Source organism: Dendropsophus ebraccatus, chromosome 2 (genome assembly GCF_027789765.1).
Source record: "Dendropsophus ebraccatus isolate aDenEbr1 chromosome 2, aDenEbr1.pat, whole genome shotgun sequence".
Taxonomy (NCBI): Eukaryota; Metazoa; Chordata; class Amphibia; order Anura; family Hylidae; genus Dendropsophus; species Dendropsophus ebraccatus.
The window spans coordinates 62,956,162-62,969,561 of NC_091455.1; positions in this window are offsets into that span (position 1 = coordinate 62,956,162).

Here is a 13,400-nt window from a genome sequence, read left to right on the forward strand (position 1 = left end):
TGGAAAAAATATGAGAAATGATGTCACAAAGGCAGGTCCTGGAGGATATTTCTGAATTATGCGGACGTTTGCAGAACTATATATCTTTCTTAAGTCTGCAGACGTTAGAATATGTTCTCTTCATAACCTCGGATTTTCACTCGTTGTAACACACTAAACTGGTTCCCATTGTTAGAGAAGTGAAGCTATCATTAGTAGCAGCTGAGTATCTCTTTTTTCTATAGTTGTATTTACTTTAGCTACTTTCTTTATGGTGTCCTTACACAGGTGCCATGGTTAGTCACTAGCAATTGTGATCCCCCAACTTGGACCTGGCACTTTTTATAGCAACATGTCCAGAATCCGCCTGCAATTCAGGATAGCAAATGCTAGTTGCCGTCAGTAGCGTTCACACCTTATTTACTTTACAATTTTATTTTATTTTTTTACTTTTTTTTTATTCTTACTTTATGTTTCTTGAAAATGTGTTTGTTTTTTACTTTGATGCTTTGCTTTTGAGTAGTAAGCTTTTATGAAAAGCAATGAATGTTTACGGAGGTTTTAGAGATCAGAGGGTGTGACCTGCCGCTTCTTATCCCAAGCTTCATACAAGACCTGCATCTGAAGGTGTGTGATCCACTCAAACTGGGCAGGGTCATGCTGACACTCTAATAATAAGGGTGTGTATAGAAGCGATGAGCATTAAACAAATTACCTAATAAACAGGGTGTATGGTCATAGGAACACGCTAAATAAAAAAGGATAAGGGTGATCCAGACCTCATGCCATTGGATTCATTGTTACAACATCATTTCTATAAAATTGCTAATGCAAAGTAATAATTCTGTCTGCTCAACATCCTAATTTTCTTTCCGTCTACAGGATGCACCATATAGATTTCACATAGTGAGGATTATGTACAAGTGCAGAGAGAAAGCAATAGTGCCATTTCAATTATTTTACTTCTATTGTCATATCAACTTGCACTATAGGAAGGGATTTCTGAATGTGTCAATAGCAAAATGTTCTTTTAGTCCTGGATATAAAAACAAAGGGGGCAGTTTTAAGCATAAGATGTCACAAAAAAAAGACACGTTGTTTGAAGGAAATGCAGCTGCCATGCCAATGTGTGGCTGTGCCGTGAAGTGTGAATAGGAATTTTTAAAGCCTCATTCGCTTCACTGTAATATCTGTCTACTGCAGTAAAACACTGAACATGCCAAAACGTGGCAAGAGTCACATGTGAACACATCCTCAATGAAAAGATTGCTTTAGACTTTGTTTCCCAGCTAAGCACACAAAGGCAAACAACTACATAATCTGTTTGCCATTGGCTATGTTCACACCACGTAAAAAAACACGGCCGTATTTCGTGTTTTTTATGTAGTGTGAACATAGCCATAGTCAGACAGTAGCAGTAAATTGCAGAAATAACAGTACAAACAATTAAAATATTGCTTGTGCCAGTCCTGTACAGGTACTAAAAAAAAAAAAAATTTAAAATCTCATTATTAAAATTTAAAATAATTCTCTATTTCCTAATGTTTTCAAATACATAAGTCAAATAAAAAAAAAAGAAAAAAAAGAAAGGTAATTGGAATTTCTGCATGTAGAAATGCTACACTATGAAAATATAACTTCTATGCCTCACGCTGAAAATGAAAAACAACTTACAGAAATTTAAACTCCCCTTTTCTTGTTTTCCTTAAAAAAATAAAATAAAAAAATAAAAATTATTTTTAGATATATATATATATATATATATATATATATATATTGGGATATTAGCTCTGTACAGCTGTACAGCAGGGCGACTAGCAGGAACTGCAGTCAAAGACAGTGACACAAACATATATTGCTCCTGTTTGTCTAGGCTCTGACTTAACACCAGCAGTCTGAGCTATACTGGTGGCGGACTACTGGTCACCCGATGCCAGGGGCGTAGCTAGGGGTTCAGCCTAGGGGGGGCGAGTGAGTCTGAGTGGGCCCCCAACCAACATTACCCATAGGGAACCTCAGCAGGTGGCAAGGCTTTTTGAATAATAAAGGGAATATTCTTCTACATTACTTATAGTGAATAAGGATACAGAGCTGTGTAAGAGGCTTCTACATCTGGAATATAGAGCCACAAAAAGATTAGAAGAATATAGCTGCCTTCTTCCACAGACAGCACCACTCTTGTCCTCAGTTTGTGTGTGGTATTTGACTAAAGTTAATAGAGCCAAGCTGTGATACCACACACAACCTAAGAGCAGGGGTGGCGCTGTTTTGGAAGAAAACAATTATGTTTTTTTTTTTTTTAATTCTAGAGAACCCTTTTAACTAGATTATCTTTGCCTAAAAATAATAGTGGTATAGGTAATAAGTTTTTGTGGTTGTGTGTGTGTGTGTGTGTGTGTGTGTGTGTTGTCACTCCTCTCACAGTCCTCACTCCCCTCCCAGTCCTCACTCCCCTCCCAGTCCTCACTCCCCTCACACAGCCCTCACTCCCCACACACAGTCCTCACTCCCCTCACACAGCCCTCACTCCCCTCACACAGCCCTCACTCCCCTCACACAGCCCTCACTCCCCTCACACAGTCCTCACTCCCCTCACACAGTCCTCACTCCCCTCACACAGTCCTCACTCCCCTCACACAGTCCTCACTCCCCACACACAGTCTTCACTCCCCACACACAGTCCTCACTCCCCTCACACAGTCCTCACTCCCCACACACAGTCTTCACTCCCCTCACACAGTCCTCACTCCCCACACACAGTCCTCACTCCCCTCACACAGCCCTCACTCCCCTCACACAGCCCTCACTCCCCTCACACAGTCCTCACTCCCCTCACACAGCCCTCAATCCCTTCACAGTCCTCACTCCCCTCACACAGTCCTCAATCCCTTCACAGTCCTCACTCCCCTCACACAGTCCTCACTCCCCTCACACAGTCCTCACTCCCCTCACAGTCCTCACTCCCCTCACAGTCCTCACTCCTCTCACAGTCCTCACCCCTCACACAGTCCTCACTCCCCTCACACAGTCCTCACTCCCCACACACAGTCATCACTCCCCTCACACAGTCATCACTCCCCACACACAGTCCTCACTCACCTCACACAGTCATCACTCCCCACACACAGTCCTCACTCCCCTCACACAGTCCTCACTCCCCTCACAGTCCTCACTCCTCACCCCTCACACAGTCCTCAATCCCTTCACAGTCCTCACCCCTCTGACAGTCCTCACTCCCCTCACACAGTCCTCACTCCCCTCACACAGTCCTCACTCCCCTCACAGTCCTCACTCCTCTCACAGTCCTCACCCCTCACACAGTCCTCACTCCCCACACACAGTCTTCACTCCCCTCACACAGTCCTCACTCCCCTCACACAGTCCTCACTCCCCACACACAGTCCTCACTCCCCTCACAGTCCTCACTCCTCTCACACAGTCCTCATTCTGTACCTGACAACGTCCAGAACTGCTGCTGGACGTCTTCACAGCCCCCCCTGGCAGCCATAGACGGTGAGGATCCCTCTAGCTGCCGTCCTCCCTCCTCACACAACGTTTTGCAGCCAGTGAGGGAGAGGAGGGGGAGGGGCCAGCAGCAGCAGCCTGTAGCAGCGTGTAGAAGGAAGCAGCAGGAAGAAGATCCAGCCCTGGCCGGGCTCGGCATCCGACAGCTGAGCGGGCCCCTCAGGAGCAGGGGCCCGCTATTCCCAGGTGCAGTTTTCCTCTTGGGGGCCCCAGCCACTACAGACATGTGTTAACGCTGTCTGCAAAAGCAATAGCTTTTGCAGACAGCATTAATCTGTCTGAGACCTCAGTGGGCCCCTGCCTGAGTGGGCCCGGGGGCGACCGCCCCCTTTGCCCCCACCTATTTTCGCTACTGCCCGATGCATAAAGGGTGTTACCTTACACAGTACAGTGTATAGTCCCAATAGAGGCTTTAGCACACCTCAGGCTCTCCACTCTCAGGAGAGAGCCCCTCCTGCACACAGTGTGCCTCCTCTCATGATAAGCAGACTCCACTACCTGTGCTGACTTGGGCAAGACAGGAAATCCCAGACTTGCCAGGAAGGGAAAGACAGACCCCACTACCAACCTGCCTGTCATTTGATAAAAATCAGTCCCATAGCAAGTATTTTGCTATGAGTTGTCAGCTTTCCTGGATTTCTCCATATCTGACTTAACTTTTCCTGCATGAGGTATGGACTTCCTGGTGCTCACGCGTGACAGGTATCTCGGGGCGATATAGTGATTCCTGACTACAATTCCTGTCACTGTCTCACAAGAAAAACACAGTGTTTGGTATCACCATGTGTAGAAAAGGAATAACAAAGTCATACCACATTGCAGAAAAAAAAATTAATTATTATTATTATTATAAATGATGAAAAAGTGATATATTCGTAAATACTGACAAAAAAACTAAAGATCACTATAAATAAAACCGTTATGGGTCTTGAACCATGACCCATTTGTTGGCTTCTGTTTTATTGATAATGTCACCTCACGTGTTCAGGAATATGAAGAGGATTCAGTTCACAGAAATATCATAAGTGCAGAGATAGACATATATGCAAATAAGTGTACTACCACATACTGCACTGGAAATGTTTCGACTTGTAGTGGAAGAGTCATTGGCTCTCTTCACACCCTTGGTTAAGTGCTGGACCTGCCAGAAGGAACCACTCATACATACACACCCAAGGAGTCTGGATACAATTCCAATGTAAAGCTTTTCAAATTGAAAAACAAAGGCAGAAGCAAGCGCCACCCTGAGATCCCATCCCCGGACTCATAAAGCTTTTACTAATTAAAAAGATTACGTTTTGTCAAGAAAACATCACATTTTAAAGCATTACAACTCCCTTCATTTGTTAGAATTTTTTTGACACATGTAAGAGAGTGATGGAGTTATTCTGCTTATGTGAGAACTGCTTTTATGTCTACTGTGATATACGGAATTATTGCACATGGAGGATTCTTAATTTACTGAAACGTAAATGCTTTGAGTTTGTAGGTCTGGTAGAGTAATATGTAAACCATGTAAATAATTGTTCATGCGTCTTGTGAACACATGATTCACTGGATTCTTACTGGTGTTAGCACCGGCAGAAATCTCAATTGTAGGTTTGTCATAGGGATGATTAGAATGTTATGGCACTAAGCTGTAGTGTAATCTGGTTTCATACTAGCAGAGTTGGTTTCTTTTCTTTTCAAGGCAGAAGGATATTTTCCGGAGCCTATAGGAAATCGAATGTGATCACTATGCAGTTCAAAGGCAGCAGTGTCGGCATTCAAGTCATCCCTAGATCAACACTGTAAGAGTCTACTTTTTAAAACAAAGTATGTTGAGGATTTATACTGTATAACTTTTAGTGGTAGATTAACTGGCCACCAATTGTCTTTGCCTCGAATACCCCCTTAAGGTGACAGTATCCTTATAGATCTGCCACTACAGTGCAAGTTTTGTCGCACTGGTCTATGTCTATGTGGCTGAGTAGTGACATGCCCATACACCCACATGACAGCCACACCCAATCACTGGCCTTGGTAGTGTATGGAGTCAGGCTGCTGAGGCCAGTGATTGAATGCAGAGATAATGTAGGTATATGGGTACATCACATAGCCTGATTTACAGTTTTGAGAACAAAAACAAAACAAAAAACTTTATAAGCATATAGTGTAGTGTTGCCATTCTCCTGTATAAAGCAGTAAGCCATATGTTACCATAAACTGCTGAACCTATGACAGGGCTTAGAAGGCAAGGAGCACAATATGTAAATCACATTTTGCTGGAACAGCATTGTGTCTATTTGAAGTACCCCTTGTAGTTTCAGTACAGTACCTCCAAGAACTCATTCCCCTTAAGTAATTTATTTAAAAGTTGTAGTGAGCATTCCACACATTTCACACGTGTTAAAGTGTAACTGTCATATTTTTTTTTATTGCAGAAATCAGTAGTATAAGAGATTTTAAGAAACTCTGTAATAGGTTTTATCAGCCCAAAAAGCCTCTTTCTGTACTCAAGAAGCAATCTCCCAGCCTCCCCCCCTGACTTCTTATCTGTGCATTATCAGTCAAACACGTCTTCATTACAGAGAAGCCATGAAGACGGGCTCTGCTCTCTCCATTCTATCCTTATGGAGGGGGGAGGGGCCAAGGGAGATGAGGGAGCAGGAAGAGGTGACATGAAGGTCAGTTGTTTGTAGACTGTCTGGGCACCTAAGACGCAGGATTCTGGGGTCAGAAAGGTCAGTGCTTATCTAGGAACTTACTGAGAGAAGATTGCAGGGTGTTGTGCTGTGCAGGACTGCTCTGTGCTCAGTCACTCCTAACAGCCCCTCCCCTCTCTATAGCCACATAATGGACACAGAAATCCTGCTTCTTCTGAAGTGAGGGGGGAGGCTGGGAGATTGCTTTTTCAGTACAGAAGGAAACTCTTTTGGTTTATAAAAACCTATTACAGAGTTTCTTAAAATAGCTTGTACTGTTGATATTTAATGTTTTTAAAAAAATGACCCTTAAATGACAGTTACGCTTTAGCGACTCTGTACCCCAAATCTGCCCCCCCCCAAACCACTTGTACCATCAGTTAGCTGCTTTTAATCCAAAATATGTCCTGGGGACCGTTCGGCAGGTGATTCAGTTATTGTCCTAAAAAAACTACTTGCAGCCCCCTGTGTCAAATCGGCGTGGCCTAGAGTCTCTGTGCCTTAGGGTTGCGACATCCCTCCATCCCTCCCCCCGCCCTTATCATTAGGAATGCCCAAGAATAGGATTTCTCCTATTCCTCAATTTTCTGAACAGTGCACAGGTGATGACTGGGGCATTCCTAATGATGAAGAGAGCGGGAAGGACGTCGCAAGCCAAAGGCACAGACACTCTAGGCCACGGCAGTTTGACACAGGGCAAGTTTAAAAGTTATTTTTTAGGACAATAACTGCATAACCAGCTGAATGGACTAGGGATGGTCCGAACCTGGTTCGTACGAACCCGAACTCTCAGAAAAGATTCCCGCTGTCTGCCCTCTCTGTGGAGAGGGTGGATACAGCGGGAGGACCGCCTGGAAAACTGGGATACAGCCATAGCCATAGGCTGTATCCCAGTTTTCCAGACGGTCCTCCCGCTGTATCCACCCACTGCACGGAGCGGGTGTGTGACGCCAAGCGTTTAGGTTCATACGAACCCAAACCTCGGCAGGTTCGGACCATCCCTAGAATGGACCCCAAGACAGATCTTGGATTAACCCTTAGGCAACCCTGGACGTACCCGTCCAGGGCCGCCTTCGTGTGTTCAGAGCAGGGCCGCATGGCGCGGTCCCGGGTGCGGTCCCGGGTGCGGCATGTAGCCTTAGCAGGCACGGTCCGATCGCCGTGCTCGCTAATAAAGTAATCGGATGCAGCTGTCAAAGTTGACAGCTGCATTAGATTACTTGAATGCAGCCATCCCTAGTGTCTAGTGCTTATACTAGAAGTCCCCCAGGGGGGCTTCTAGTATAGGTGTAAAAGTAAAAAAAAAAGTGTTGTTATTAATAAAAAAGCCCCTCCCCTAATAAAAGTTTAATTCACCCCCCCCCCACCTCAAACAGCCCCATAGACTAAAGGATAAAAGCGCTGTAAGCCTGGGAATAGAGCGATTTTAAGGAACATATATTTGTTAACAATGGTTTGAATTTTTTACAGGCCATCAGATACAATGAAAGTTATACATGTTACATATCGTTGTAATCGTAACGACTTGAGGGACATATATAACAAGTCAGTTTTACCCCAGGGAAAGTGGTGTAAAAACGAAAAAACCCCAAATAAAAGAAATTAGTTTTTTTTTTTCAATTTCACCACACATTGGATTTTTTTCTAGTTTTGCACTGTCCTTTATGAAAAAATTTAGCCTGTCATTCCAAAGTACAATTAGTGGCACAAAAAATAAGGGCTCATGTGGGTTTCTAGGTGAAAAAATGCAAGTGCTATGGCCTTTTAAGCACAAGGAGGAAAAAACTAAAACACAAAAATTTAAATTGGCCCTGTCCTCTAAGTGTTAAAAGCAGCTATCCGACGGTACAAGCGGTTTGGAAAGGGGGGGGACAGATTGTGGGTACAAAGTTGCTTTAAGGCCAATCAGATGGTGCAAAAGTATAAATTGCTATTTTTCCACCGATATGCCATGTCAATGTACCATATGTTGTGCCCACCCTCTACTCTAGAAATACACATCCATAAATCCGGAACCCATTAATGAAAATGCAGTTCATAGGGGTCTATGCATGAGCTAAATTGTCTATTGTTCAGGATATCCACAAGATATCCACAAGTGTATAAGTGGATAATCCGCAGTCTGAATGTTGGAACTCCACAAAAACAGTGGTCTTGCATGCATGCTGCAACTCCATTCAAACTCTATGGGACTGTTAAAGGTGGCAAATAAGATAGTGGAATACTGCGCACAGCAGCTGCATTCACAAAGAGGCACTCAAGACCTCTATTTTTGTAAGTGGTTGGGGTCACAGTGGTCAATCCTTCACCAATTGCTTGTCATCTGTCCCATAGCTTTGTCATAACTTATAATTTTTGGACAACCTTGTGTTGCCATAACATTTTTTTTGTTTTGTTAGTAGGTGTTTTTTTTTTGCTTGGATATGCTTTAGTTTTATTACTACTATTATGGGATACAAATGGCATTGTGTAATTGCATCAGTTTTCATAATATTTTTTAACTTTCGACTGAGAGTTGTGTAAGGACTTTAGCGGGACAAGCTGTAGTTTTATTACTACCATTTTTGCAGTATAAGTGATCTTTTGATAATCTTTTTATTTTAATTTTTTTGGAGGCAAGTGATATAAAAAAAGAAATTGTCATTATTTATATTTTAATAGCATTTACAGTGTGAGATAAGTAATATATTTTTTTTTATTTTTTTGGGAGGCAAGTGATATTAAAAAAGAAATTGTCATTACTTATATTTTAATAGCATTTACAGTGTGGGATAATATATATATATATATATATATATATATATTTATATATATATATTTTTTTTATTTTTTATTTAAATAATATAGGTTTACGAAATGTAGTGATACCTATAGGGGGGATTTATCAACCTGAGACTTTTTTCCATTGTGCAATCTGCTTGCTTGATGGGAAGGCAAGGCACATAGGGGCCTAAATCATGGAAAAATCTATACCAGCACTAGAGCCAGTGTAGAATGGAACATGAGGGTGAGGATTTAGGTAATACTGTAGTACAGATACACGGTCTTGATAAATCCTTCCATTGTGGATTTTTAGGTAGGAAGGTAGAAGGATGATTTTTTTTCCTCCAAACTTTTTAACCCCTTGGAGCAAAATGTTACCTTGAATACTTTGAGGGGTGCTCTTTACAATAGAGGGATTTATGGGGGTAACTAACATACAGGCCCCACAAATCCACTTTAGAACTGAACTGGTCCCTAAAAAATATGAAATTTTCCAAAAAATTTGAAAAATCCTCCAACATCATTAAAAAGTAAAAGGACATTAATCAAATGTTGCCAACATAAATGATGCACATATTGTAGACTGTGGATTAATAAGAAGTTCAAACGGCATCACTACCTTTTTTTTTTTTTTTTTTTTAGAAAAAGAGACCTATGAATAAAAAGAAGAGTTTCATGCAAATTTGGAGTTTTATCCAAACAATTACTGACTGTATCAACATAAGTTTACAACGAACATAAAGAAGAATATGTACACCGAGTAATACACATAAGATCATAACAGCTGATGTACTGTATATGTCATTGTGCAGCAACGAGCATGCACTTATAATGGATATATTCATTATCAGGCATTAAGGGGTTAAGAAGAGAAAAAAAAGGAAGCTTTAACAGGATATCCACACATGGTGTGAACCTAGCCTTAGCAAACATGGGCTTATGTCTCACAATACTGTGCTTTGTGCTATATCTTAATTACTTCCAAGCCTTAAGGCTTGACGAACCGATGACAGACACAGTCATTACAAGATCTGCACTTTCTGGCACAGTAAAATTCAGGTTGCAGACTGTACTGGAAGATTACAAAACTAAAGATCACAGCAGTGTTTACCTATGATAATATTATTATCCGTATGCACATAATGTGCAGCAATGTAATGTATAAAAGGATGCATTCATTCACACAAGTCATGGCCTCTGCTGAAGCATGGCATTTTCTGTGCCATAGGCAAACATAAAGGCCCATGTCATAGGAAGCCAAGTATTGGCTTATTTTACTATAATGTTTTCCATTTATATGATGTGCTACTTCATGACAAGGACATGCTGCAGGACAAGAATGTAGTCTTGATGGATATCACAGACCTACCAGAATACGCTCTCACACCTTGCTCAGTGAATGTAAAGTGATTCATACAGTACTATGTGCATCACTGCTCAGTAAAATGTACTCTGCCTACAGGAACAGAGAGGCCAGTAATAGACAGGAGTCCCTACTCACGTACATTAATACTGGCCAAAGGTAGCTTTAAACAATGGCCGTTCACGAGGAATGGCTGTTGCTTATACATTGTAGGAACATAGCCTTAAAGCAAATTTCAACCACGTTAGGTACTGGGGGCAGAACACAGACGTGTAATCTTGTTTTGTGTTCAAACTCAACTTCTATTCTGTTTCAAATAGAAGTATTTCCATCTTATTTATTCTTTACTAAACAAACTTTTTAGAAGCAAAAAGAGTGTCCTGGTCTCTGTATCTTTCCCTAGATTTTTTAAAGTTGTTTTAACCCTTTCACGACCTGGGATCATTAATACATCAATGCAGGGCCGATTCTAGCTTTTCTGCCGCCTGAGGCGAGAATGCACATGTCCCGCCCAACCCCGCACTGAAGATGATAAGTGGACCGGATCCTCTGCAGACATTGCGGACTTGTGGCAGGTCTACTGTACGGTATTTCTGCACCAAAATAAACACATTTTAAATCTGCCGCATATCCAACAGTACCAGCAAAGTGTATGGTCTATAGAGTATACAGAAAATATGCCCAACCATATTGCAACCATACTTACTGGCCACATCCAGTATACTGAGAGATATGTGATATACAGAACAAATAATACCACCACACCAGGAACATGTATTACCACCACACTGTGCTGAGTATTGTTAAAACCCAGTACATAAAGGGCTAATAGCAACGCTATACAAGGGACAAATCCTGACCATATATTACCACTGCCTAATGATGTCATACCACCATATTGTTACCGAATAAAAGTTACATACATTGGGGCTACGGTTGGCGTTTTTGGCAATTTCTATTTCTATACAGACATGTATATACACACACAAGCACACACATACAGCCAGGCACATACATACATGCATGCATACATACATAGAGACACATACATTCACATATATACATACAGCCAGACACATACTGTATATACCCATTCAGACACACACATGTGGTACACACAAGCACATACATACAGTGACATACTGTATACAAATATGGACTTGAACAAACTGTACCTACAGAAAGACACATACAAGTACGTATACACAGGCATATACATACATACATACAATTTCATATACACACACACTCAGGTACATATACACATACAGTCACATATACACACACAGGTAGATATATATATACACTCATACAGTCACATACACACACTCAGGTATATACACATACAGTCACATACACACTCATATATACACTCATACAGTCACATACACACACACTCAGAAATATTCACATACACACACACACACACTCATACTGTATATACACTCATACAGTCACATACACACACACACTCAGGTATATAAACATACAGTCACACACACACACACACATATATTCACATACAGTCACATACACACACACAGGTATATACACATACAGTCACATACACACACACACACACACACACACTCATATATAGACATACAGTCACATATACACACAAACCGTCACATACACACACACTCGTATATACACATACAGTCACATACACACACACTCAGGTATATATAGTCACATACACACACACTCAGGTATATACACATACAGTCACATATATATACATATGCACACACACACTCAGGTACATATATACACACACTCACTCAGGGACATATATATACACATACAGTCATAATTACACATACACAAACACAATGCTGAAGTACGTACATAGTCCTCCTCCCCTCTCCTGTATGTTGCCGGGCAGTGTGTGGGCGGAGCTTCCTCCTGCAGGGGGAGGCACTGGCCAGTAACCCCTGTATACTGTGCCTACACCTTGTGTAGCAGATCTCCTCCTCCTCCTGGAGCAGTGTAGTGTGGTCGGGCTGTCAGCGCTCCCAGCACAGGACGTCCTGGCATGGTGAGCAGTCATCCAAGTGATGAAAGTCTTCACTTTGCCTCATGGCAGATGCGGCCCTGCATCAATGGCCAGGTCGTTTTCGCTGTGTCTGCCCCCTCCCCTCTGTCCCCTGCCGCTGTCACAATCTTGTGTCAGCGGCAGGGGCGAGAGGGGAGGGGGCAGAGCGCACACGGTCGTGCACCCTGCCTTCCCTCCCCCAGCCGGCCTCCGTAGCCAGGAAACCGGAAGCCTGGGGCTTCCGGTTTCCATGGCTACCATCAGGGCTCTGCAATGACTTCGCAGAGCCCTGATGGACACCGGACAGAGAATTCTCCCTTTGTCGTGCTGACTGCAGTATCTATAGGGTTAACCGTGGCTCCAGGTTGCAGCTATCACTGATAGCCGGGACCCGCCGGAGCAGCTCCTGCGCCTGTGTTATCCTACATTGTAAATTAACGTTGTTGCAGCGGCGGAAAGAGGTTAAGTTGATATGGTAGATATTTAGCATAAAAATGATCATACCAGCATTGTATAAAGGATGATAGCTAAATATCACTTTATTAACTTCTATAGTTTGAGTAGTATCAACTTGAATCCTTTACATAGCTGACACAGGGGAAAGTAGCTTGGTCCTCTAATTCAAATGCCATTATAAGAAGAATATTAAACGTGACTTTTACTCTTTATCTGAGATGTTATATTATAACAATGCCAGTTTTTATCCCTGCAGTTAAAGGCGACACGTGTGGCTGCAGGATGTTCTGTACATATCGGATCTGTTTGTGTCCCTCGTAGCTATAATTGGGGTAACCAACTTGTGTATGTGAAGGCCCAGATCATCTCACCAGCAGTTAGGACAGTGTTTCGCTTCACAGCAATAAAAAGGATTGCAGCCCTATGTAATGGAAGGATAGTGCCTTACCCATGTGTCCTCCATACCTGAACCTGTCAGATGCCAAACAGAACTAGGATAAATTGCTAAAGATAATATGGTCCAGTTAGTAGCAGTCCAGATTTCTCATTCATGACACTGCTACAAAGGTGACGGTGGCTGGCGGTCAATGGC